This window comes from Lithobates pipiens, unplaced genomic scaffold (genome assembly GCF_037356315.1).
Source record: "Lithobates pipiens isolate NorthernLeopardFrog02 unplaced genomic scaffold, aLitPip1_a1.2 Scaffold_8, whole genome shotgun sequence".
Classification (NCBI taxonomy): Eukaryota; Metazoa; Chordata; class Amphibia; order Anura; family Ranidae; genus Lithobates; species Lithobates pipiens.
The window spans coordinates 383958333-383984989 of record NW_027507903.1 but is presented as its reverse complement, the minus strand read 5'-3'; the positions used below and the strand labels follow the sequence as shown (position 1 = coordinate 383984989).

Sequence of the window (26657 nt, the reverse complement as noted above, 5' to 3'; positions counted from 1 at the left end):
AAAGTTGTGACATTAATCATAAAGTTTTGCAGAATAGAGGCATCAATCGACTCACCTCCATTTAAACGTGAAACTTCTTGAGCAGTAGGAACAGCTGCCTGCTGAAATCCTTCCGAAATGGAGCAATCTGCAGCCATTACAGGAGCTCTGTCATTCACCATGGCAACGTTATCAAGCACCAGTGAAGCATTATCAACTGTAGCAGCCACCGCATCAGATACATGTAAAGCACTATAGACATTGTCCCTAGCAGTGACAGTATGCCCAGTAACATTCAAATGATTCGATTTTTTCTTTTTCTTCAAACAAGCAGACCCAGTACCTTTTTTGTTTTGCAGGGGTGAATCCACCGATTCAAATCTTCGCAGTCTCCTTCTCGTTTTTTTCCGGGCAGCCCGATGGTCCACTACACCTGCGCCGTCCTCGGAGATCGGAGAATAGGCCGAACACCTGCAGACATCTCCGAAAGGTTCTTGCGTCACCGTGTCAAGAGGAGGGACCGACCGGGAGGAAGAGGAAGCCGCCGAAACCGGAAGATCCTGGGGTACCCGAGAGAATGCACTGAGGAAATCAAACTGCTCCACCAGAGGGACATCCACAGACGGAACACTACCAGAACCAGCCACCGGATAAGCCGACAGACAGGAACGAAGCCACCGCTCTCCATCCACGGCACCAGCCTGTTCGATCACCTGTCGCAGTAAGGACTCCATAACGAAACAGCAGGGAGGTGTTCTGATCTTCTTTGTCCGTTATACTGCGGCAACTGACACACTTTTTTCTCTTTTATAGGGTCTCCTGTTTGTGGCAACCGTTACTAAGCCTCTGGACCAATCAAAGGTAAGTACTCTAACAACATTTAACTGTAAATTAATTAATTCCCTTCTACCAGCGATGCAATGTGCTTGGGTGATGTGTTTCGATGCGATGTGGTGGGGCAAAGCGACTTGATGTGCTGATGTGATTCGATGTTTTGGGGGTGATGCAATGTGCTTTGGGCGATTTGATGTGCTGGGGCGATTAGATGTGCTGGGAGATGCAATGTGCTGGGGGAGATGCAATTCGATTTGCTGGGGCGATGCGATTCGATGTGATGATGCAATTCGAAGTGTTGGGGTGATGCAATGTGCTGGGGTGATGTGATTCGTTGTTCTGGGGGAGATGCGATTCGATGTGCTGGGGCCATTCAATGCAATGTGCTTGGGTGATGTGATTCGATGCGATGTGTTGAGGGCGGCGCGATTCGATTTTCTGATGCGATTTGATGTGTTGGCGTGATGCAATGTGCTTTGGGTGATGCGATGTGCTGGGGGCGATCCAATGTGCTGGGGGAGATGTGATTCGATGTTCTGGGAAGTTGCGATTCGATGTGCTGAGGCGATGCGATGTGCTTGGGTGATGCATTTTGATGCGATAAGGTGGGGCGAAGCAATTCGATGTGCTGATGCGATTCGATGTGTTGTAGGTGATGCAATGTGCTTTGGGCATTTCGATGCGCTGGGGGTGATGCAATGTGCTGGGGCAGATGCAATGTGATGGGGGAGATGCAATTCGATTTGCTGGGGCGATGATATGTGCTGGGGCGATGCGATTCGATGTGCTGATGCAATTCGAAGTGTTGGGGGTGATGCAATGTGCTGGGGGTGATGCGATTTGATGTTCTGGGGGAGATGCGATGCGATGTGCTTGGGTGTTGCGATTTGATGTTCTGGGAGAGATGCGATTCAATGTGCTGGGGCGATTTAATGCGATGTGCTTGGGTGATGCGATTTGATGCGATCTGTTGAGGGCGATGCGATTCGATGTTCTGATGTGATTTGATGTGTCGGGGGTGATGCAATGTGCTTTGGGCGATGCGATGAGAAGTGTTGGGGGAGATGCGATTCGATGTGCTGGGGGCGTTGTGATGCAATGTGCTGGGGCGATGCGATTTTACGGGGAGGGGGGCGATGCGATGTGCTGGGGGAATATTTTCTTATTTTTAACCCGATTATCTATGTAACATAGAGAAAGTTGTTTGTGCAAATAGTTGTAAATAAGCAGTTTTTTTAACTACTCCCACCATCCCATCTAAGGCCCCATTCACACATGCGGACATTATGTGCGTATTTCATCCATCTGTTTGCGGATGAAGTACGGACATACGTGCATTCCTATGGGATAGCGGGTGTCGGCGGATGAACATCCGCAAACACCCGATATCGTCCGCCTCCGCAATTGTCCGATTCTGCAGACGGAGGAAAATCTTATTTTTCAATCCGTCTGCAGAGCGGATCGGATGAACACGGACAGACGATCCCCCATAAAAGAGAGCAGAGAGCTGACAGGGCGGTCCATGCACAGTGTGCTGGGACCGCCCTGTTATCCTCCGGCTCAGCGGGGACAACAGAGCGATCCCCGCTGAGCAAGCGGATCATCACGGGGCGGATCATTACTGATCCATCCCGTGTGAAAGGGGCCTAACACCAAAACACAAGCACAATTTTTCAAAATTAATATGCACAGTTTGAACTTCATAAAGTCGTCTTCAATACGTCTAGATGCATAAATGAATTGTGTTGCTGTGATTATTATTTTTTTAATTATTATTTTTTTCTTTTTAAATGAAAAGCTGTACAGAAAAAAGTATCAGCTGAGTGTAGATATGTGTGTGTGTGTGTATATGTACAGAACACGATATATATATAGTGTGTGTGTGTGTTTCTTGAATAATATTCCTTGTACATGCAGTATATTTACTGGTTCCTGGAGGGAGGAGGGGTTTGCATAGATATGGGTGGCAACTTCCTCTAACACTGCCGTTGCCATGGAAACCTGACCTGAAACTTATTACACTGCTTGTGGAGCATTGAGCATGTGCGAGATCTGCAAGGCTGAAATCCAGGAAGAAATACAGTCTGGCTTCAGATGCCCACACTTCAGATGGTCACAGTCTGCTGCTAGTTTATAAACTTTCAAAATGCTGTAATAACCTAACAAAACAGACCTTAGTTTACAGACCAACTTTACTGAATACATTAAGCTTGTGTATTATAGGGGTATTTTTATTTAAAAAGTGTAATTTTGGCCGGGGCACCACTTTAACCACTTGCTTACTGGGCACTTAAACCCCCCTCCTGCCCAGACCAATTTTCAGCTTTCAGCGCTGATGCACTTTGAATGACAATTGCGCGGTCATACAACACCGTACCCAAATGAAATTTTTATCATTTTTTCCCCACAAATAGAGCTTTCTTTTGGTGGTATTTAATTACAGCTGGGAGTTTTATTTTTTGCTAGACAAACAAAAAAAGATGCAAAAAAAAATCATGTTTAATAGTTTGTTATAAAATATTGCAAACAGGTAATTTTTCTCCTTCATTGAAGTGCACTGATGAGGCGGCACTGGTGGGCACTGATAGGCTGCACTGGTGGGCACTGATAGGCTGCACTGGTGGGCACTGATAGGCATAGTTAAGGCGGCACTAATAGGCACAGATAAAGTGGCACCGATAGGCACAGATAAAGTGGCACCGATAGGCACAGATAAGGCAATACTGATGGGCACAGATAAGGCGGCACTGATGGGCAAAGATGGGCACAGATAAGATGGCATGGATGGGTGGCACGGATATAGGTTTGAGGCACTGCTATTCAAGTCATTGTTGCTGCAGATTGTCTTTTGTCAGGGCTGAGAGAGGGACAGGACGCTGTGTGCAGCAGGGACAGTCAGTTTAATCATTAGCTGTTACTATTAGGTCCACAAAAGTCCTTTTCAGGACTGGTATGGTAAAGTAGTGCAGGATATAGTTTTGAGTGCTATTCAAGTTATTGTTGCAGGAGCCTGTGTTTTGTCAGTTTAAATAGGGACAGACAGGAAGCTGTGTGTGGCAGTGAGGAACAGTCAGTTTAATCAGTAGCTGTTACTATTAGGTCCACAAAGGTTCTTTTCAGGACTGGTATGGTAATAGGCTTGTACACGTATAATATTCTTTCTTCCAAATAAAGAAAGAATACTATACTTGACTGCTGCCCTTCTGCTGCAGTAGTCCTTTATGAGTATAGGGACTGAGGTACAGTCTGCTAATCACAACCTACTATTTGCACAAAGGTCCTTCTAAGGACTGGTAAGGTATAGCGTAATACAGTATATAGGGTTGAGTGAGGTACAGTCTGCTAATCCTTAGGGACTGGTATAGGTCCACAATATATAGGGTTGAGGTGCACTACTGCTGACTGCTGCCCTATTCTTCAGCAGTCCTTTATGAGTATAGGGACTGAGGTACAGTCTGCTAATCACAACCTACTAGTTCCACAAAGGTCCTTCTAAGCACTGGTAAGGTATAGCGTACTACAGTATGTATATAGGGTTGAGTGAGGTACAGTCTGCTAATCCTTAAGGACTGGTATAGGTCCACAATATATAAGGTTGAGGTGCACTACTGCTGACTGCTGCCCTATTCTGCAGCAGTCCTTTATGATTATAGGGACTGAGGTACAGTCTGCTAATCACAACCTAGTATTTGCACAAAGGTCCTTCTAAGGACTGGTAAGGTATAGCGTACTACAGTATATAGGGTTGAATGAGGTACAGTCTGCTAATCCTTAAGGACTGGTATAGGTCCACAATATATAGGGGGGAGGTGCACTACTGCTGACTGCTGCCCAATTCTGCAGCAGTCCTTTTATCAGTATAGGGACTGAGGTACAGTCTGCTAATCACAACCTACTAGTTCCACAAAGGTCCTTTTAAGGACTGGTAAGGTATAGTGTACTACAGTATATAGGGTTCAGTGAGGTACAGTCTGCTAATCACAACCTAAAAAGCACACCGTACTATATGCCCGTACCCTCCTGTTTGAAGAGGTTGAGCGGTGTCATATTTTTGGGGCCCAGCAGCAAGTTGCTGGTATCAGTGCTGCTGTTAGTGCTCTCTATCTCGGTGCTGGTGTCAGTGCACTCTATCACGGTGCAGGTGTTAGTGCTGTATATCACGGTGCTGGTGCTGGTGCTGGTGATCATCTCCTGCACCCTCTTCTTTGCCTACCCTGACCTTCCCTCGCCTCCATTGTCTCAAGAGTCCTGAATTGTCAGAATTTCACATATAAAAAAAGAATGCTTGTAGTTGTCGATCCCAGATTCACCTCATACATGTGTTATGTCACGGTGCTGGTGTCAGATCGCTCTATCACAATGCAGGTGTCAGTGCTCTATATCACGGTGCTGGTGCTGGTGATCATCTTCTGCACCCTCTTCTTTGCCTACTCTGACCTTCCCTCGCCTCCATTGTCTCAAGAGTCCTGAATTGTCAGAATTTCACATATAAAAAAAGAATGCTTGTAGTTGTCGATTCCAGATTCACTGCACAAAGGTCCTTCTAAGGACTGGTAAGGTATAGCGTACTACAGTATATAGGGTTGAGTGAGGTACAGTCTGCTAATCCTTAAGGACTGGTATAGGTCCACAATATATAAGGTTGAGGTGCACTACTGCTGACTGCTGCCCTATTCTCCAGCAGTCCTTTATGAGTATAGGGACAGAGGTACAGTCTGCTAATCACAACCTACTAGTTCCACAAAGGTCCTTCTAAGGACTGGTAAGTTATAACGTACTACAGTATATAGGGTTGAGTGAGGTACAGTCTGCTAATCCTTAAGGACTGGTATAGGTCCACAATATATAGGGTTGAGGTGCACTACTGCTGACTACTGCCCTATTCTGCAGCAGTCCTTTATGAGTATAGGGACTGAGGTACAGTCTGCTAATCACAACCTACTATTTGCACAAAGGTCCTTTTAAGGACTGGTAAGTAGGGATGAGCCGAACACCTCCCGGTTCGGTTCGCACCAGAACTTTCGAACGGACCCCAAATTCGAACGAACGTTAGAACCCCATTGAAGTCTATGGGACTCGAACGTTCGAAATGAAAAGTGCTAATTTTAACGGCTAATATGCAAGATACTGTCCTAAAAAGGGTTTAGGGACCTGGCTCCTGCCCCAGGGGACATGGGTCAATGCCTAAAATGTTTTTAAAAATGGCCGTTTTGGCGGGAGCACTGATTTTAATGACGATTAAAGTGGAAAAAAAGTGAAATATTCCTTTAAATATGGTGCCTGGGGGGTGTCTGTAGTATGCCTGTGAAGTGCCACGTGTTTCCCGTGTTTAGAACAGTCCCTGCACAAAATGACATTAAACAGAAATAACACCATTTAAAACTGCTTGCGGTTTTAATGTTATATCTGGTTCCTGCAATATGGTTGAAAATCATTGAGAAAAATGGCATGGGTAGCCCTCCCTGCCCATTACCAGCCTATTTGGGTCTTGTACGCATATTAAGGGGAACCCTGTACCCATATTAAAAAAAGGAAATGCGTGTGGCCCCCAGGCCCTATATACTCAGAACAGCAGTATACAGGCGGTGCAAACAAGACAGGGACTGTGTAGGTTTGTTGTGTTAAGTTGAATCTGTTTGTAATTTTCAACTGGTACATTTTTAAAGTGTAGCTCCAGTCAAAAAAACTATTTTTAAGCTTTTTGGAAAACATAGGGAAGGGTTATCACCCCTGTATAATTTGTTTTGTCGTCCATCTTTTTTCATCTCACTTGCTGTTGTCTCCTTCCGTTTGCAAGTAGGAGATGTTTGTAAGTTGGATGTTTGTAAGTTGGATGTTTGAAAGTATATGCTCTGCAGAAATGGCGGAACAAGGTGTTGGTTTTGCCACAACATTGTAAGCCCTCAAAGTGACTCTTGGTGGGCGCTGGAGCGCCCTGCTGTGAACGATTATATCAAGAATTGTAATTACATGCCATTGTTGAACAGTGGTAGAAAAATTGACCTTTGGTGGTTGTGGTGCTGGTGCCACAACACTATAAGTCCTCACCGTTACTCTGGGTGGGCACAGGAAGGGGCCCTCCTGTGAAATATTATATCAAGAATTGTAATTACATGTCCCTGTTAAACAGGGGCAGAAAAATTTGGCCTTAGGCACTGCTGCTGGTGCCACCACACTGCAACCTCTTCCATATACTCTAGTTTTATTGCAGGAATTAGCCCTGCTGCAAAGCATTGCATCAAAAATTGTACTTAAACGCCCCTGTTAAACAGGGGCAGAAAAATTGGGCCTTAGGCACTGGTGCTGGTGCCACCACACTGCAACCTCTTCCATATACTCTAGTTTTATTGCAGGAATTAGCCCTGCTGCAAAGCATTGCATCAAAAATTGTACTTAAACGCCCCTGTTAAACAGGGGCAGAAAAATTGGGCCTTAGGCACTGGTGCTGGTGCCACCACACTGCAACCTCTGCCATATACTCTAGTTTTATTGCAGGAATTAGCCCTGCTGCAAAGCATTGCATCAAAAATTGTACTTAAACGCCCCTGTTAAACAGGGGCAGAAAAATTGGGCCTTAGGCACTGGTGCTGGTGCCACCACACTGCAACCTCTGCCATATACTCTAGTTTTATTGCAGGAATTAGCCCTGCTGCAAAGCATTGCATCAAAAATTGTACTTAAACGCCCCTGTTAAACAGGGGCAGAAAAATTGGGCTGATGGCATCAACCAGAACCAGAAATGTTCTTCCAACATATCAGCGGAGGAGGAAGAGGATAGACAATCAACATAACAGGACAGTCACTCAGCATCAGCATAGGCAGTCTTGAAGGGATGTGGTATTTCAAAAAAAATTATTCGGTTACATCAGCTTCAGGTGCTTGGTAGCTGTGGGTGATCCAAGACTGATTCATCTTGATGAAGGTCAGTCGATCAACTAATTCGGTGGACAGGCGCACCCTGTGATCGGTAACAAAGCCACCAGCAGCACTGAAGGTGCGTTCCGAAAGAACGCTGGATGCAGGACAGGCCAGTAGCTCAATTGCATACTGTGCAAGCTCTGGCCAGTGATCCATCCTCAAGACCCAGTAAGCCAGAGGATTTTCGGTGGGAAAGGTGTCCAAGTCTGACCTTGCCCCTAGGTATTCCTGCACCATGTAAATCAGACGCTGGCGATGGGTGCTGGAACCGATCATACCTTGGGGCTGCAGACTAAAAAATTGTCTGAAAGCATCAGTCAGACGGCCACCTTCTCCACCGCTCCTTCTGACCGATGCCTCAGCAACACGTTGTCCAGGACCAGGAGTTTGTAACCTCCCAGTCTCTGGGAACGCGTTGCACAGACCTTTCTGCAAGGCCTCCCGGAGATGTCTCATCCTCTGCTCCCTCTGCGATGGCAAGATAAGGTCGGCAACCTTACCCTTGTACCGTGGATCAAGGAGAGTGGCCAGCCAGTAATGGTCCCTCTCCTTGATCCGAAGAATACGAGGATCCTTCTGCAGGCTTTGCAGGATCAGGGAGGCCATGCAGCGTAGGTTAGCTGAGGCATTCGGTCCGGAGTCCTCTGGGTCACTAAGGACAACATGATCCGCAGCTACCTCCTCCCAGCCACGTACAAGTCCACGTGTTTCTTGGGACTGTAAATCATCCCTACAAGACTGCTGCTGCTGATGCTGATGCTGAGTGCCAGCCTCCACCTCCATGCTGACACAATCATCCTCCTCCTCCTCTTCCTCCTCCTCATCCTCTTCCTGTGTGATGGGTGGCACAGCAGGAACACTGTCTGGATAAAGGGGGCCTTGAGAGGCAAGGAAGTCCTCCTCTTCCTGCCTCTGTTCTGCCTCAAGTGCCCTGTCCATTATTTCACGCAGCGTATGCTCCAAGAGGTGGACAAGAGGTACAGTGTCACTGATGCATGCACTGTCACTGCTCACCATCCATGATCATGCCCCACTGGCATGGTGAGAAAAATCCGAGCTCCCCTGACCCTGTCCTGGTGCCGTAGTCGCACAGGTACTCATTGATGGCCCTCTGCTGCGTTTGCAGCCGCTGCAGCATGGCCAACGTTGAGTTCCACCTGGTGGGCATGTCACATATAAGGCGGTTCTTGGGCAGGTTCAACTCCTTTTGGAGCTCAGCCAGCCGAGCACAGGCATTAAATGATTGGCGGAAATGCACACAGACTTTCCTGGCCTGCTTCAGGACATCCTGTAAGCCGGGGTACCTGCCCAAGAACCGCTGCACCACCAGGTTAAGGACGTGAGCTACACAGGGCACATGGGTCAGTTGTCCCTGTCGGAGGGCGGAGAGGAGGTTGGTGCCATTGTCGCAAACCACCATTCCTGGCTTAAGCTGGCGTGGCGTCAACCACCTCTCGGCCTGCCCCTGCAGAGCTGACAAAACATCCGCCCCAGTGTGGCTCCTGTCCCCCAAACAAACCAGCGCAAGCACGGCATGGCATCGTTTTGCCTGCGTACTTGCGTAGGCCCTGGAACGCCTACGGAGCACCGCTGGTTCTGAGGACAGAGCACTGGAAGAGGCCATGGAGGAAGAAGAAGAGGAGGGGGTGGAGGAGAGAGGTGTGTCACAACCAATAGTAGCATTTTGGAGGCGTGGTGGCGGAACAACCTCCAACACTACTGCACCTTGTCCTGCATCCTTCCCAGCTGCCAGAAGAGTGACCCAATGGGCCGTGAAAGACAGGTAACGTCCCTGTCCATGCCTGCTGGACCATGAGTCAGCGGTAATATGCACCTTACCGCTGACCGCCCTGTCCAGCGAGGCAAGGACATTACCTTCCACATGCCGGTAGAGAGCCGGAATCGCCTTCCGTGAGAAAAAGTGGCGTTTGGGGACCTGCCACTGAGGAACCGCACATTGTACAAACTCACAGAAGGGGGCCGAGTCTACCAACTGAAAAGGCAGCAGTTGAAGTGCTAGCAATTTAGCCAAGCTAGCATTCAACCGCTGGGCATGTGGATGGCTGGGAGTGAACTTCTTCCGCCGGTCCAGCAGCTGGGGCAGGGACATTTGCCTGCTATAATCGGACGTGGGTGTACCGCTAGCAGAGTTCCCGGAAGCACTTGGCTGTGTCACACCTAATTCTACACCTTCGTTCCTCTCAGCGCAGGTTTCAGAGAGGACTGAAGGTCTAGTGGGGTTGGAGATGCCAGCTGATGAGGAGCAAGGAGAGGTCCGCTTTGTTCTTTGGTGTGGGTTTGAGGTACGCTTGCCAACAAGCTGCATGGCAGGTCAACATATGTCTGGTCAAGCATGTGGTGCCCAAGCGGCTGATGTTTTGGCCACGTGAGATACGCTTGAGACATATGTTGCAAATAGCAGCGGTGCGATCTGATGCACTCGTCTCAAAAAAGGCCCACACCAAAGAACTTTTAGAATAACGCGCAGAGGCAGCGCTCTGCACAGGCGGAGCTCTGCGGTGTGATTCAGTCGGTGTGCTGCCCCTAAGCTGGCCCCCGGAGGGCATCCTGCCTCATTGGACATGTGCCTCCTCCTCCTCCTCCTCCCTCCTTCCAGGCACCCACGTGGAGTCAGTGCCCTCATCATCCCCTCCCTCTTCATCGCTGTAGAAAACCTGGCAGTATGCTGCAGCTTGTGGAACATGACTGCCAGATTGCTGTCCTTCTTGAGCATCCCCTCTCTCTGCGCTCACGCTACTGCCTTCCTCTAGCTGAGTGTCATCATCAGAGCCCACAAAACACTGGGCATCCTCCTGGAGCATGTACCCAACACTGTGCTCAAAGAGTTCAGAAGACTCCTCAGGAGGACGTGGTGGGTCTAGGGAAGGAGTCACTGATGATGACATTGAGAGGAGGGAAGACGATGCGTTCATTGTCTCAACTGTTGCTGGTTTTAATGAAGTTCTTCTTTCATGTAAGCTCAGTCCATACATCAGAATGTTTCTTTGTGCTCAACCAGTGGGTTGAACAAAAACGGCTTGATTTTTTTTCCCCCCATTACCATGTAGCACTAACCCCTGAAGGAGCTGCTGGTTTTATTTGGACCTGCACTTTGCTAATGAATCCCCCTTGACTTGACTCAGTCCCCTTGACACAGCTGTGGTGCAATATGAATGTGTAATGAAATGGTGAGAGGTAACGCCACAATACAATATAATATACCTGTATTATTACCAGGACACCCGATGGCTCCACCTGCTGAGAGAAAACAATACTCCACACAATTGAAGTACTTAACCATAAATATACTTTACTGTAATTATGATAAACAGGTGGTTAGAATAATTGTACTGTCATCCTAACGTAAAATGACAGAACAATGAATGCAAAACAACAATTTTACAAGGTGAAACCACAAGGGAGCTCCCCCTACTTTAATAGCTAGTTGCAAGATCTTGTTAATAGTAAACATTCTTTAATCTTCTTTTCTTCTGCTAGCTATGATGGTCCTTTATAATTTGTAATCCAAAGGATAAGGAAGTTAGGCTGATCTTAAAAGTACATTGCACCCCATACTCATTCACATAGGGTGGGGGGACGCTATCCGGGGGCCCCCTTCTAAAGGGGGCTCCCAGATTCCAATAAGACCCCGACAACCAACGGTCAGGGTTGTCGGGAAGAGGCCCTTGTCCTCATCAACATGGGGACAAGGTGCTTTGGGGTGGGGGGGCCGCGCCGCCCCCCCTTTCTCAAGGCACCCCCCATGTTGAGCCTGGTATGGCTCAGGAGGGGGGGGAGGCGCTCGCTCGTCCCCACCCCCTTTCCTGATCGGCCGGGCTGCTTGCTCGGATAGGGGTCTGGTATGGATTTTGAGGGGACCCCACGCCTTTTTTTCGGCGTAGGGGATTCCCCTTAAAATTCCTACCGGACCTAAGGGCCTGGTATGCCCCCGAGACATTATCGCCGCTCTCTCGCTCTCGCTACTATAGGAAAATGGCGGAATCTACTGTGTATGTATATATATATATATATATATATATATATATATATATATATATATATATATATATATATATATATATATATATATATATATATATTTTAGCATAGACCCTAGCGAATAAATTGGTGATTGTTGAAATCGGGTTTTTTTGTCTCATGATATTTGCGCAGTGCTCTTTCAAACACATTTTTGGGGGGAAAAATACACTTTTATGAAAAAAAAAAAGAAACCATAAAGTTAGCCCAATTTTTTTCTATAATGTAAAAGATGATGTTATGCCAAGTAAATAAATACTTAATGTCAATTTCATGCTTGTGAACATTACTGGAATGACGACAAACTAAGGAACTATAGAACAAAAAGGGTATAAGATAGGCCCACAGTACCCACTCAGCGCCTATTTCAGCAGACCAAACATTCAGAAAAATAGTAAACAGATATAATAATGACCTATCGAATTAGTCTTGAGGGTCTATAGGGCAGCAGCCGTTAAAGTAGAAAAAGTCATAAAGCAAATAGTACATGGATAAAAATCAGTTCATGTCCTGAAAATGCATCTGGCACGAGAAGAGAGAAGATAGGGTGTAGCAGAGAGAGTGAGAGCCCAGAAGTAAGCAAGGAAGCATGTTTGGCAGACGAACCCTGGTGGAGGACATTTGAATTGCGGTATATAAAAACGGGATTATTCCCTTAAAGGCGCTTATTATTCTTATATCTGGTGAGTTTAACCCCCTGAGGGGATACAAACTTCACGCGGTGAAATATTGGTGCAATCCTGGTGGATGGAGTAGTTACAGCACTTTTTGATGAACATTATTATCACCTCACAGCGTTGATTATACCATCATTGTCACCCTTTCTGCACAATCTCCTTTTGGATTTTTATGCTGTTATTTGGGACTTTAATTTGTTTATTGTTTAGCGCTGTGTTAGTACTGATATTTTCAGGACATAAACTGATTTTTATCCATGTACTATTTGCTTTAAAACTAAGGAACCTAATAAATCTCCATAGACAGCGGTTTTAAAAATAATGTAACGGTTACCAGGTTAGAGTTACAGAGGAGATCTAGTGCTAGTATTATTGCGCTTACTCTGACGATTGTGGCAATACCTTATGTGTGATTTGAACACCATTTATATATGAGGTGTGACTTACATAAGCGTTTTCTTTGCTGCGCAAGCATGCGAAATTGGGAGGGGGGTGCTTTAAAAAATAATCTTATTTTTTTTTATTTTTTTGCATTGTCCCTTTAAAAAAAAAAAAAAATCTGATCACTTTTATTGCTGTCACAAGGAATGTGACAGTAATAGGCATGTGAATGGTACTCTTTATGGAGGTATCAGGGGTCTAAAAGACCCTCCTTTTGCACTTACAAGTATTCAGATCACCAAAATCAGCGATTCTGAATACTGTTATTTTTTTTTATAAATCGGTGCTGTTGGGATTTTACATCGGAGACCCGATCCAAACCAAATCTGGCTTTGTTCAGGTCTCAGCTTGGGGGGGCGGACGTGCCGACTGGTGGCTCAGGTCTACCAGTGGGACAGGAAGAGCGGCTGGAGGGCGGGGGTTGGACGTCCCCTCTCGAACGGCTTTTAGCCAACTTGGTTGTTATCACTAAAAAGCCAACCGTTCTAAAAAAAAAAAGTAACACCTTCAAGCCACGAACGCAAATTTGCATACAGTAAGAGCGACGTTGTGCCCAAATATTGTCCTTTTCCTTTATTTTTTTATTTTTCCCCACAAATAAAACTTTCCTGGTGCCACCATGGCAGCATACCTGTAATAGCTCCGCCCCGGAGTCCTCCCCTCAGGATAGTTAATAGCTTATAAAAATGACAACCCTACCCCCCCAGCATTCTCCTTTTTTTCTTCATACCTAACGGATAGTGTTTGGACATATCTTACCTCTGTCCTGGGCAGTTTTCCGTCTGGGTTCTGGCCTCTCCCAGATGCAGTCCTTGGTCTTGGGTTGCTAACTAGCGCTTATAAGAGGGGAGCCCCTTCTGGGGGTCTTTTGGGGCAGCAGCCACTTCCTACATTGGAATTCGGTTCTGCTTATATATATATATATATATATATATATATATATATATATATATATATCATAGTTGCCAACATTGTAAAAAAAAAAAATCGGGACACTTTTTTGGCAGTAGGCGGAGCCGTGGTATAATTAGGGGGTGGGGCATGCAAACGGGGGCATGGTTTACGCAATAGTGGGCGTGTCTTACATAGGGCGAGGCTCAAATGGGTGTGGTTAGAGTCTGAGATGAATGCTGGATGGAGAGGGAAAGGAGGGGGATGGAGAGGGAACGGAGGGAGGGGGAGAGGGAAAGGAGGGACAGCAGCCCCCCGATCCTACACCACAATAGCAATATGTGTTTTCCAGAGTTTGACAATCAGCAGATAAAGATACTCCAAATACCTGGTGTTGGCGCTTCAATCATCCCGGCGTCATGATTGTTATGTTGTCAGGATGATTGAAGCGCATTATTTCTATTATTACAAATGAAATCATTCAACTCACCATAATGCCGAATCAGTGGGAGCCATGAGTGCGTCACTAGCCATGTTGCCTGCCACCAGATGCCATCAGGTGTCCCAAGCGGAGTCTGTCCTTACATCAGGTGCCCCATCAGAGGTACCTTCCTCACATCTGTGTCCATCAGCGGAGCCCCTCCTTACATCTGGTGGCCCTCTGACATCCACAGACCGCCCCCCCCACATCCACAGACCGCCCCCCCACATCCTGCACAGACCTGCCCCCACATACTCCACAGACTGGCCCCCACATCTCCAGACTGGCCCCGACATACCACTGGCCCCCAACATACCACTGGCCCCCCACATCCACAGACTGGCCCCCCACATCCACAGACTGGCCCCCCACATCCACAGACTGGCCCCCCACATCCACAGACTGGCCCCCGACATACCACTGGCCCCGACATCCACAGACTGGCCCCCGACATCCACAGACTAGCCCCCACATCCACAGACTGGTCCCCAACATCCACAGACTGGCCCTCGACATCCACAGACTGGCCCCCGACATCCACATACCATGACTGGCCCCCGACATCCGACTGGCCCCCGCCCCGACATCCACAGTGACAGACTGGCCCCCGACATGCCGCCGTTGCCGTGCGGAGACATTTAACTGTGGCACCGCCCACTGCACTTTAGACTAACACACACACACACTGGCAGTGGGGGTGGGCGGCGCCACAGGTGTAGACCAACTTCTGGTCTTCTTAAAAATGGCGGCCGGCGGAGACATTGTCCTCCCATAGACCTCAAGCGGCCGGGACAAACCGAATTTCCCAGGACATTTCCCCGGACAAAATTAATTCAGGACAAATGTCCTAATCCCGGGAATGTCCCGGAAAATTCGGGACAGTTGGCAACTATGATATATATATATATATATATAAAATCTGGGGGGGGTGTATGGCCAGGGGGTTTCATGGGATTCTATTGTGCTTTCTTTAGTATTCTGTCCAGTCGCTTTCTGCCCTTGTCTGCCCTTGCTTTCTTAGGTAAGGGTTCGTACCTCTTTTCGTTTTTTTTATGTTTATCCCAGACTAAAAGAGTGCCTTGCACTATTACTTTCGTTTCAGCCCTATACACAAGAGAACGTCTAATCAGACATCTGGTCATCACAATGGATGCACACGCCCAAGTTCGGCGCACAGCCGCTCAACTAGCTCTCATCATTCTAAGGAAAGAGCAAGATCCAAAAGGCATCGGTCAGCTAGCCCTCCCAGGCAGGTAAAGAGGGAATGTAGGGCGTGATGTGCACCCCCGATGACAGATAAACTGATCTGTAAAGACTGTTTTCAAGCCTGCACGGATCGCGTTTAGGCAGAGGTGGAACAAGTTACAGAGTTGATCAAAAGAGTGGTTAACCACTTGACCACTGGGCACTTAAACACCCTTAATAACCAGACCAATTTTCAGCTTTCGGTGCTCTCACATTTTGAATGACAATTACTCAGTCATGCAACACTGGACCTATATGACATTTTTGTCCTTTTTTTCACACAAATAGAGCTTTCTTTTGGTGGTATTTAATCACCGCTCGGTTTTTTATTTTTTGTGCTATAAAAGAAAAAATACAGAAAATTCTGTAAAAAAAAGAATTTTTATTTGTTTCTGTTATAAAATTTAGCAGATTAGTAATTTTTTCTTCATAAATTTTGGCCAAAATTTATACTACTGCATATCTTTGGTAAAAATAAGTACAAATTGGTGGATATTATTTGGTCTTTGTGAAAGTTATAGAGTCCACATGCTATGGTGCCAATATCTGAAAATTGATCACACCTGAAGTACTGACGGCCTATTTGAATTCTTGAGACCCTAACATGCCAGAAAAGTACAAATACCCCCCCAAATGACCCCTTTTTGGAAAGAAGACATTCCAAGGTATTTAGTAAGGTATTTATGTATGGTGCCCTCATACTCTAACCAAGAAAAGCTAAGAACCATTCCAAGATCAAAACACTGAATTCCCAGGAAGAAAGGATGAACAGTTAGAATAGGATCTGCCATTCGCTTCATAAGCCATAACCAAACATTTGGACTGTCTGCCATGTTGCCCTGGAAGCAGTTGAAAGAGAGACTGAATCAGATCTAGCCCGGCCTTCTCAGAGGAATGAGCACTCTTCCGCCAGTCCAGCACAAACTGAGATTGACCCAGTCCCTCAGCCTTCTACTTCAGAACAACCTAGCAACCAGACTAGAGGCTTAATTATAGCTTACAATTGAAATGTAAGATGGTCTTCCAACAGCCGCCCTTTACTTCCAGAGAGCAGGGGCTCTCTGTAGACTTTCCCAAGAGGGATCAGACTGAAATCCCTGCTCTCTTTCTTATTCCTAACTCCATCCAGCAATATTTTTGGGTCCACAAAATTCAGTGGGTAAACCCAAGCAATGAGTTCTGATTAAAGCTCAAACTCAGGCAGTTTATTGAGCTATATACTTTTTCATTCCCAACGCAGTCAAGCAATATTTTTGGGTCCACAAAATTCAGTGATGAACCCAAGCAATGAGTTATGATTAAAGCTCATAACTCTGACACTGCTTCTATAGCATGTTAGACAATTTATTTTATCATCCTTAACCACTTAAGGACCGCCGCATGGCAATGTACGTCGGTGCAATGGCACCGACAGGCACAAGGGCAGCACAGTGGTGTAGTGGTTAGCACTCTCACCTAGAAATAAGAAGGGTCACTGGTTCAAATCCCAACCACAACACTACCTGCTTGGAGTTTGCATGTTCTCCCTGTGCCTGCGTGGGTTTTCTCCGGGTACTCCGGTTTCCTCCCACAATCCAAAGACATGCAGGTAGGTTAATTGGCCTCTGTCCAAAATTGTCCCTAGTATATGCATGGGGACCTTGGATTGTGGGCTCCTTGAGGGTAGGGACCAATGTGAGTGTGCAACGTACAGGAATAGGGACAATTGTAGACACTCACTCAGGTTGGACTGGTGTCTTTTTTCAACCTAACTAACTATGAAACTATGAAAGCACGTACATGTACATGCTCGCCTTCCAGCGGGTGGGGGGTCCGTTTCGCTTCAGGAGCGATCCGGGATGAGGGGATGGCCGTTGGTTTCTGGCCATCCCCTCTCGATTGCTCCTGGCGGATGAGAAGCTTCCCCCGCTGTGCATAGTAAACACAGGCAGGGAGGAAGTGATGTCATTCTCCTCGGGGCGGTCTTATTGACCGGACTACGAGGAGAACAGTGAAAGTAAGTGTGCACCAACACTACACTGACATGTAGGCACACAAACCCCCCCCCCCCCGATCGCACCCCGCCCCCCCCCTCCCCCTCCCAGTCACAGTGTCACTGATTGCAGTGATCATTTATTTATTGATCACTGCATTTAGTGTCAGTTGTGACAGTAAATACTGTCAGGGCAGTTAATGTTAGGTCCAGGGTATCCCCCTACCCCCCCAATAAAGGTTTAACCCCCTGATTGCCCCTAGAGTTAACCCTTTCACCCCCTTTTGCCAGTGTCACTAAGCGATCGTTTTTCTGATCGCTGCATTAGTATCACTGGTGCCGCTAAGTAGCTAGTTATTTTTTTAGGTTCACCGCCAGGTTTTTATAGCGCTAGGTACCCCGATATACTACCCAATAACGGTTTTAACCCCCTGATTGCCCCTAGTTAACCCTTTCACCCCCTTTTACCAGTGTCACTAAGCGATCGTTTTTCTGATCGCTGCATTAGTGTCACTGGTGCCGCTAAGTTGCTAGTTATTTTTTTAGGTTCACCCCCAGGTTTTTATAGCGCTAGGTACCCCGATATACTACCCAATAATGGTTTTAACCCCCTGATTGCCCCTAGTTAACCCTTTCACCAGCGATCACCGTATAAGTGTCACTGGTGACGCTGGTTAGCCAGTAAGTTATTTAGGTTCCCCGTCAGGTTTTTATATAGCGCCAGGGACCCCCATATACTACCTAATAAAGATTTTAACCCCCTGATTGCCCCTAGTTATCCCTTTCACCAGTGATCACCGTATAAGTGTTATGGGTGACTCTGGTTAGTTAGTTTGCTTTTTATAGCAGCAGGGTACCCACCATTTTTTTACCCAATAAAGGTTTAACCCCCTGATCACCCGGCGGGTGATATCAATTAGGTTTTAGGGTCAGGGTCTGCGTCGCCCCAGGCAGCGCTAGGTTAGTGCCAGTACCGCTAACACCCACGCGCAAAGCATAAACCTTCTGTAGTGGTATAGAATCTGAACAGATCAATATCTGACTGATCAGATCTATACTAGCGTCCCCAGCAGTTTAGGGTTCCAAAAAAATGCATTGTTAGCGGGATCAGCCCAGATACCTGCTAGCACTTGCGTTTTGCCCCTCCGCCCAGCCCACCCAAGTGCAGTATCGATCGATCACTGTCACTTACAAAACACTAAACACATAACTGCAGCGTTCGCAGAGTCTGGCCTGATCCCTGCGATTGCTAACAGTTTTTTTGGTAGCGTTTTATATTTAAATCCGGAAGGCAGTGCTTGGTTTTCGGGGTGCCGTACCCGGCTAGACTACCAAAAAGTCCCACATATGTGGTATCACCGTACTTAGGAGAAGCAGCAGAATATATTTTGGGGTGCAATTCCACATATAACTATGGCATGTGTGAGCAATATATAATTTAGTGACAACTTTTTGTAAACTTTTTTTTGTGTGTCAATATTCAATCACTTGGGTCAAAAAAAATATTCAATGGGCTCAACATGCCCCTCAGCAATTTCCTTGGGGTGTCTACTTTCCAAAATGGGATCATTTGGGGGGGGGGTTTGTACTGCCCTGCCATTTTAGCACCTCAAGAAATGAGATAGGCAGTCATAAATTAAAAGCTGTGTAAATTCCAGAAAATGTACTCTAGTTTGTAGACGCTATAACTTTTGCGCAAACCAATAAATATACGCTTATTGACATTTTTTTTACTAAAGACTTGTGGCTGAATAAATTTTGCTCTAAATGTATGACTAAAATTGAGTTTATTCGATTTTTCTTGTTACAAAAAGTAGAAAATATATTTTTTTCTCGAAATTTTTGGTCTTTTTCCATTTATATCGCAAAAAATAAAATTTGCAGAGGCAATCAAATACCATCAAAAGAAAGCTATATTTGTGGGAAGAAAAGGACGCAAATTTCGTTTGGGTACAACATTGCATGACCGCATAATTACCAGTTAAAGCAGTGCAGTGCAAAATTGTAAAAAGACCTCTGGTCATTAGGCTGACAATTGGTCCGGGGCTGAAGTGGTTAATGAGTATTATGTAGGTACCCGCCATCTGCTAATGCTGCAGGAGCAGAAAAGGGATTCCATCTTGCTTGAAGAGATCATGGCTTGCCATCTTGCTTGAAGAGATCATGGCTTGCCATCTTGCTTGAAGAGATCATGGCTTGCCATCTTGCTTGAAGAGATCATGGCTTGCCATCTTGCTTGAAGAGATCATGGCTTGCCATCTTGCTTGATGAGATCATGGCTTGCCATCTTGCTTGAAGATTTAATGGCTTGCCATCTTGCTTGAAGATTTCATGGCTTCCCATCTTGCTTGAAGATTTCATGGCTTCCCATCTTGCTTGAAGATTTCATGGCTACAGTGGGCTTGGGAGGGGGGTCCTGTTTAAAGCCTAGCTGCAAGAAATGGGCAGCAAAAAATCTATGTGCATTGCGCCTGAACACTGCTATTGATTGAGCTATATACTTTTTCATTCCTAACTCAGTCCACAGAATTGAGTGGTTAACCCAAGCAATGAGTTATGATTAAAGCTCATAACTCAATCAGTTGATTGGAGCTATATACTTTTTCATTCCTAACTCAGTCTAGAAATATTTTTGGGTCCACAAAATTCAGTGGCTAAACCCAAACAATGAGTTATGATTAAAGCTCATAACTCTGAAACTGCTTCTATAGCATGTTAGAAAATTTATTTTATCATCATCCATGATTTTTATGTAGGTACCCACCATCTGCTAATGCTGCAGAAGCAGAAAAGGGATTCCGTCTTGCTTGGAGTGTGCCTGGCTTCCCATCTTGCTTTGAGAGATCATAGCTTCCCATCTTGCTTGAAGATTTCATCGCTTATCAAACAGTCATGAAAAAGAGAAAATTTACAATGGCATTATGCTTACTTATCCAGAGATAATGAAATCTGAGGTTTGGGTTAAAAATACACAATCGAAACCATGGCACGATATACATTTTTTTTACTGTTAACCTAAAATGCTTACTTCATGGTTAAACCTGGCTTAATAATAAGGTTGAATATAGACAGGCACAGGGAGAACATGCAAACTCCAGGCAGGTAGTGTCATGGTTGGGATTTAAACCAGCAACCCTTCTTACTGCTAGATGAGAGTGCTAACCACTACACCACTGTGCTGCCCAAACCACTGTGCTTCAATATCTCCAGGCCACTTAACCCCTGAATCTCTAACGCTGGCCATGCACATGTCAGTTTTTTTCATTCAGCTAGTGGGTTACATTTAAAAAACAACACTTGACTGGATTCCTCCATCCACACACTCAATGTGGGTGCTGGAATCCTCTCCACTGTATTATTAAATTCTGACAGCAGGAAGGCTACCTTGCTGTCAAAATATACAGATCATCTCTCCAGCCTACAGCCCTGACTGATTGGGAATATCCTGACTTCTGTTCAACCACAGTGGACACACATGGATCCAAATTCATCTTTAGTTACTCTTCTGCCGCGTACACACAATCAAACAAGCGGGTGGAAAAGTCCGGCAAACTCAAGTCCGCCGGACCTAGAAAGTAGTTTTGCACTCCAATCTTCCCGCTGGACTCGCATTTCGGCGAACAATCCGGCCGCGTGTGTGCCAGTCCACCGTACTTTTGAAATGAATGGACTTTTCCCGCCCGGAGAAAAGTCTGCTCATTTCGAGCGGGTCTCCAGGTAGGCGGGGCCCGCGAAGAAGACGCCGCTGGCCCCGCCACCTGGTATGGACTTAAAGGGGAACCCCAACGCCGGAAAAAATCCGCGTGGGGGTCTCCCCCAAGTCCACAACAGACCCTTGTCCGAGCACACTACCCGGCCAGCCAGGAAAGGAGGGGCGAGCGAGCCCCTCCTGAGCCGTACCAGGCCGCGTGCCCTCAACATGGGGGGTGCCTTGGGGAAGTGGGGGCCGCGCGGCCCCCCCCCACCTCGAAGCACCTTGTCCCCATGTTGATGAGGACAAGGGCCTCTTCCCGACAACCCTGGCCATTGGTTTTCGGGGTCTGCGGGCGGGGGGCTTATCGGAATCCGGGAGCCCCCTTTAATAAGGGGGCCCCCGGATACCGGCCCCCCACCCTATGTGAATGAGTATGGGGTACAATGTACCCCTACCCATTCACCTGTAAAATAAAGTACAAAAAAAAAACACAACACACAAGATAAAATAATTTATTGCACAGCTCCGGGGGTCTTCCGTCTTCGGGGGTCTTCTCGCCGCACTCCTCCGCTAACTTCTTGTAGCTCTTTTACTAGCGGAGGAGTCCGGCTTTCTTCCTCGCTGCCGCCCTCTTCTTCCGACTTCGGGGGTCTTGTCCCCCCTCTTCGGTTCTTCTGCTGGGCCATTGCACCTTCTTATAGCTCTTTCACAGGCGGTGGCCTGGTCTTCTGTCGCCGCTGTCACCGCCGCTGCCGCCGCCTTCTGTTCTGTTCTTCTCTTCTTCTTCTTCTTCTTCAGATGTTGCCTCGTCGAGGCCTCCGCTCACAATGGCTCTGACCGGGCACGCGGCGACTTATATAGTCCTCTGGGACTGTGACACCATAATGGGCGGGGACATCATCCGGTGATATCCCTATATAAGTCGCCGCGTGCCCGGTCAGAGCTATTGTGAGCGGAGGACTCGACGAGGCAACATCTGAAGAAGAAGAAGAAGGGTCGTCGAAGTCAACATATTATAAAAAAGCCTACGGCACCTGGTATTCCCAGGCGGTCTCCTATCCAGGTACTAAGCATGCCCAACCCTGCTTAGCATCCGAGATCAGACGAGATCAGGCATATTCCGGGTGATGGGGCTGTAGGCGATCTTGCTGGCCACTCTCAACCCTCTTGACAAATGCCAATATGGTCACCTCGGCAAACAAGCAGAAAAATAAAACAGGTCATCGACGCCAATAACATATTAAAAAAAAGCCTACGGCACCTGGTATTCCCAGGCGGTCTCCCATCCAGGTACTAACCAAGCCCGACTGCATAGCATCTGAGATCAGAAGAGATCAGGTGCATTCAGGGTGATAAGGCCATAGGCAATCTTGCTGGACACTCTCAACCCTCTTGAAAAATGGCAAGATGGTCACCTCAGCAAACAAGCAGAAAAATAAAACAGGTCGTCGACGCCAAAAACATATTAAAAAAAAGCCTACGGCACCTGGGGTTCCCAGGCGGTGTGCCATCCAGGTACTAACCAGGCCCGACCCTGCTTAGCATCCAAGATCAGACGAGATCGGGTGCATTCAGGGTGATGTGGTCAAAGGCAATCTTTCTGGCCACTCTCAACCCTCTTGACAAACGCCAAGATGGTCACCTCTGCAAACAAGCAGACAAACAGAACAGGTCGTCAACGCCAACAACATACTAAAAAAATGCCTACTGCACCTGGTATTCCCAGGCGGTCTCCCATCCAGGTACTAACCAGGCCTGAGCCTGCTTAGCATCCGAGATCAGATGAGATCGGGCGCATTCAGGGTGATGTGGGCGTAGGCAAACTTTCTGGCCACTCTAAACCCTCTTGACAAACGCCAAGATGGTCACTGTTATCTGGGGACTGCTTACCTATGGCTTTCTTGCGGAACCAGGCTCGTCCACCTGACAGGCTTCTATATACATGTGCCCAGAGATCAAGCTCATCTACGAGATAATACCGCCCAGCTGAATTCTGGACGGCTGTTTTTTCTTTTCTTTTATTTTTTATTTTTTGGTTCTAGTTATGGTTCTAAAAGTTACTATGATGCATCTGTTAATTGTTTTTTGATTCACATGTTTCACTGACTGACTTAAGGTGACATTGGCCCTTTCTCGGTACGCACAAACCAACATCCCTCCACATCATTCACTTTAACATGCAGACACACAAACTATTTAAGGAAAAGGTCATCGGTTTCCACACGCTCTGAGATAAACATCCCATTACCTCTCAAGCTTGCCAAGGTGACCATCTTTTCGTTTGTCAAGAGGGTTGAGAGTGGCCAGCAATATCGCCTACGGCCCCAACACCCGAAATATGCTTGATCTCGTCTGATCTCAGATGCTAAGCAGGGTCGGGCCTGGTTAGTACCTTGATGGGAGACCGATTGTGAACACCAGGTGCCGTAGGCTTTTTTTTTTTAATATGTTGTTGGCGTCAACGACCTGTTTTATTTTTTTGCTTGTTTACCGAGGTGACCATCTTGGCGTTTGTGAAGAGGATTTAGAGTGGCCAGAATGTTTGCCTACGGCCACATCACCCTGAATGCGCCTGATCTCGTCTGATCTCGAATGCGTTGGGCCTGCTTAGTACCTGGATGGGAGACCGCCTGGGAATACCATGTGCCGTAAGCTTTTTTTTAATATGTTGTTGGCGTCGATGACCTGTTTTATTTTTCTGCTTGTTTGCCGAGGTGACCATCTTAGCGTTTGTCAAGAGGGTTGAGAGTGGTCAGCAAGATTGCCACATCACCACATCACTGCTCACGCTCAACCCTCTTGACAAAAACCAAGATGGTCACCTCGGCAAACAAGCAGAAAATTAAAACAGGTCGTATACGCCAACAACATATAAAAAAAAAGCCTACAGCACCTGGTATTCCCAGGTGGTCTCCCATCCATGTACTAACCAGTTTCGACCCTGCTTAGCATCCAAGATCGGACGAGAAAAAAAAAAAAAAAGTCAATGGCAAAAAAATAAACAAAATAAACCTACGGCACCTGGTATTCCCAGGCGGTCTCCCATCCAGGTATGAACCAGGCCCGACCCTGCATAACCTCCAAGATCAGACGAGATGGGGTGCTTTCAGGGTGACGTGCCCAAAGGCAATTGCTTTTGGCACCCTCAACTCTCTTGACAAACACCAAGATTGTCACCTTGGGAAACAAGGGAAAAAAACAAGTCAACACCAAAAAACATTTACGGCACCTGATATTCCTAGGTGGTCTTCCATCCAATTACGAATCAGGCCCGATGCTGCTTAGCCTCCGAGATAAGACGAGATTTGTTGCTTTCAGGGTGATGTGGCCATAGGCAACCTCTTTGAGCACGCTCAACCCTCTTGACAAAATGCCAAGATGGTCACCTTGGGAAACAAGGGAAAAAACAAGTAAACGCCAAAAAAAGAAAAAAAAAAGAAGCCTGTGGCACTGGGTATTCCCAGGCAGTCTCCCACACAGGTACTAAACAGGCCCAACCCTGCTTAGCCTTTGAGACCAGGCGCTTTCAGGGTCATGTGCCCATAGGCAATCTCTATGGGCAGCCTCAGCCCTCTTGACAAACGCTACGATGGTCACCTTGGGAAACAAAGGAAAAAAAAACAAGTTGATGGCAAAAAAACCAAAAAGAAGCCCGTGGCACTGGGTATTCCCAGGAGCAGTGGAGGCCCGTCCATAGGGGGCGCCCAGGCGCCACCCCCCCCTCCCGTTTAGTAAACAAAAAATAAAAAAAAATACATATTGACCATATTGGCGTTTGTCAAGAGGGTTGAGAGAGCCAAGCAAGATTCTCTACGGCCACATCACCATGAATGTTCCCAATCTCATCTAATCTCAGATGCTAAGCAGGGTCGTGCCTGGTTAGTACCTGGATGGGAGCCCGCCTGGGAATAGGAGGTGCTGTTTTTTGTTGGCTTTTTTTTTAATATGTTGGCGTCAATGACCTCTTCTATTTTTCTGCTTGTTTGCTGAGGTGTACATCTTGGCGTTTGTCAAGAGGGTTGAGAGTGGAAATCAAGATTGCCTACCGCAACATCACCCTGAATGTGCCCGATCTCATCTGATCTCAGATGCTAAGTAGTGTCAGGCTTGGTTTTTTTAATATGTTGTTAACATCAACTCCCTATTTTATTTTTCTGCTTGTTTGCCGAGGTGACCATCTTTTGTGTTTGTCAAGAGGGTTGAGAGTGGCCAGCAAGATCTCCTATGGCCACATCACCCAGAATCCGCTCGATCTCGTCTGATCTCGGATGCTAAGCAATGTCGGGCCTGGTTAGTACCTGAGTGGGAGAGCGCCTATGAATACCATTTGCCGTAGGCTATTTTTTTTTGTTTCAAAGTATTTTATTGGAGTTTCGAAATATAACAAACAGGCTTACACAGGTAAAAATATGATACAGCAACGAAAGAGCTCACAGATATACAGTGTAATCGCTTGATCAATGCAATCCTATTTTTTAATATGTTGTTGGCGTTGACGACCTGTTTTATTTTTCTGCTTGTTTGTCGAGGTGACCATCTTGGCGTTTGACAAGAGGGTTTAAAGTGGCCAGCTAGACGGCCTATGGCTACATCACCCTGAATGCACCCGATTTTGTCTGATCTCGGATGCTAAGCAGGGTTGGGGCCTGGTTAGTGCTTGGATGGGAGACCGCCTGGGAATACCAGGTTGCGTGGGCTCTTTTTTAATATGTTGTTGGCATCAACGACCTGTTTTATTTTTCTGCTTGTTTGCTGAGGTAACCCTCTTGGTGTTTGTCAAGAGGGTTGAGAGTGGCCAGCAAGATTGCCTAAAGCAACATCACCCAGAACGCGCTCGATCTCGTCTGATCGCGGATGCTAAGCAGCGTCGTGCCTGGTTAGTACCTGGATGGGAGACCGCCTGGGAATACCAGGTGCCCTTGGCTTTTTTAAATATGTTGTTGGCTTCAATGACCTGTTCTATTTTTCTGCTTGTTTGCTGAGGTGAACATCTTGCCGTTTGTCAAGAGGACTGAGAGTGGACAGTAAGATTGCCTATGGCAACATCACCCTGAATGCACCCGATCTCATCTGATCTCGGATGCTAAGCAAGGTCCGGCTTGGTTAGTACCTGGATGGGAGACCGCCTGGGAATACCAGATGCCGTAGGCTTTTTTTTTAATATGTTGTTAACATCAACGACCTATTGCATTTTTCTGCTTGTTTGCTGAGTGTTTGTCAAGAGGATTGAGAGTGGCCACCAAGATCCCCTACGGCCACATCACCATGAATGTTCCCGATCTCGTCTGATCTTGGATGCTAAGCAGTGTCAGGCCTGGTTGGTACCTGGATGGGAGACTACCTGGGAATACTAGGTGCCGTAAGCTTTTTTTAATATGTTGTTGACGTCAACAACCTATTTTATTTTGCTGCTTGTTTGCTGAGGTGACCATCTTGGCATTTTTCAAGAGGGTTGAGAGTGGCAAGCAAGATCCTCTATAGGCACAT

General features: G+C 46.7%; 1 protein-coding gene and 10 pseudogenes across 1 annotated transcript in view; 5 read left to right on the top strand and 6 right to left on the bottom strand.

The window, feature by feature from the left end:
* Positions 1-26657, bottom strand: part of LOC143962780 (uncharacterized) — a 459151-nt gene that overhangs the window by 66193 nt on the left and 366301 nt on the right. The gene's annotated exons all lie outside the window — the stretch shown is intronic.
* LOC143965366 (5S ribosomal RNA) lies at positions 22193-22311 on the bottom strand (annotated as a pseudogene).
* LOC143965035 (5S ribosomal RNA) lies at positions 22420-22536 on the bottom strand (annotated as a pseudogene).
* LOC143965546 (5S ribosomal RNA) lies at positions 22645-22763 on the bottom strand (annotated as a pseudogene).
* On the bottom strand, positions 22872-22990 carry LOC143964548 (5S ribosomal RNA; annotated as a pseudogene).
* Positions 23485-23603, top strand: LOC143965334 (5S ribosomal RNA; annotated as a pseudogene).
* On the bottom strand, positions 24180-24298 carry LOC143965396 (5S ribosomal RNA; annotated as a pseudogene).
* On the top strand, positions 25749-25868 carry LOC143965314 (5S ribosomal RNA; annotated as a pseudogene).
* On the top strand, positions 25977-26095 carry LOC143965496 (5S ribosomal RNA; annotated as a pseudogene).
* On the top strand, positions 26203-26321 carry LOC143965552 (5S ribosomal RNA; annotated as a pseudogene).
* LOC143965515 (5S ribosomal RNA) lies at positions 26418-26536 on the top strand (annotated as a pseudogene).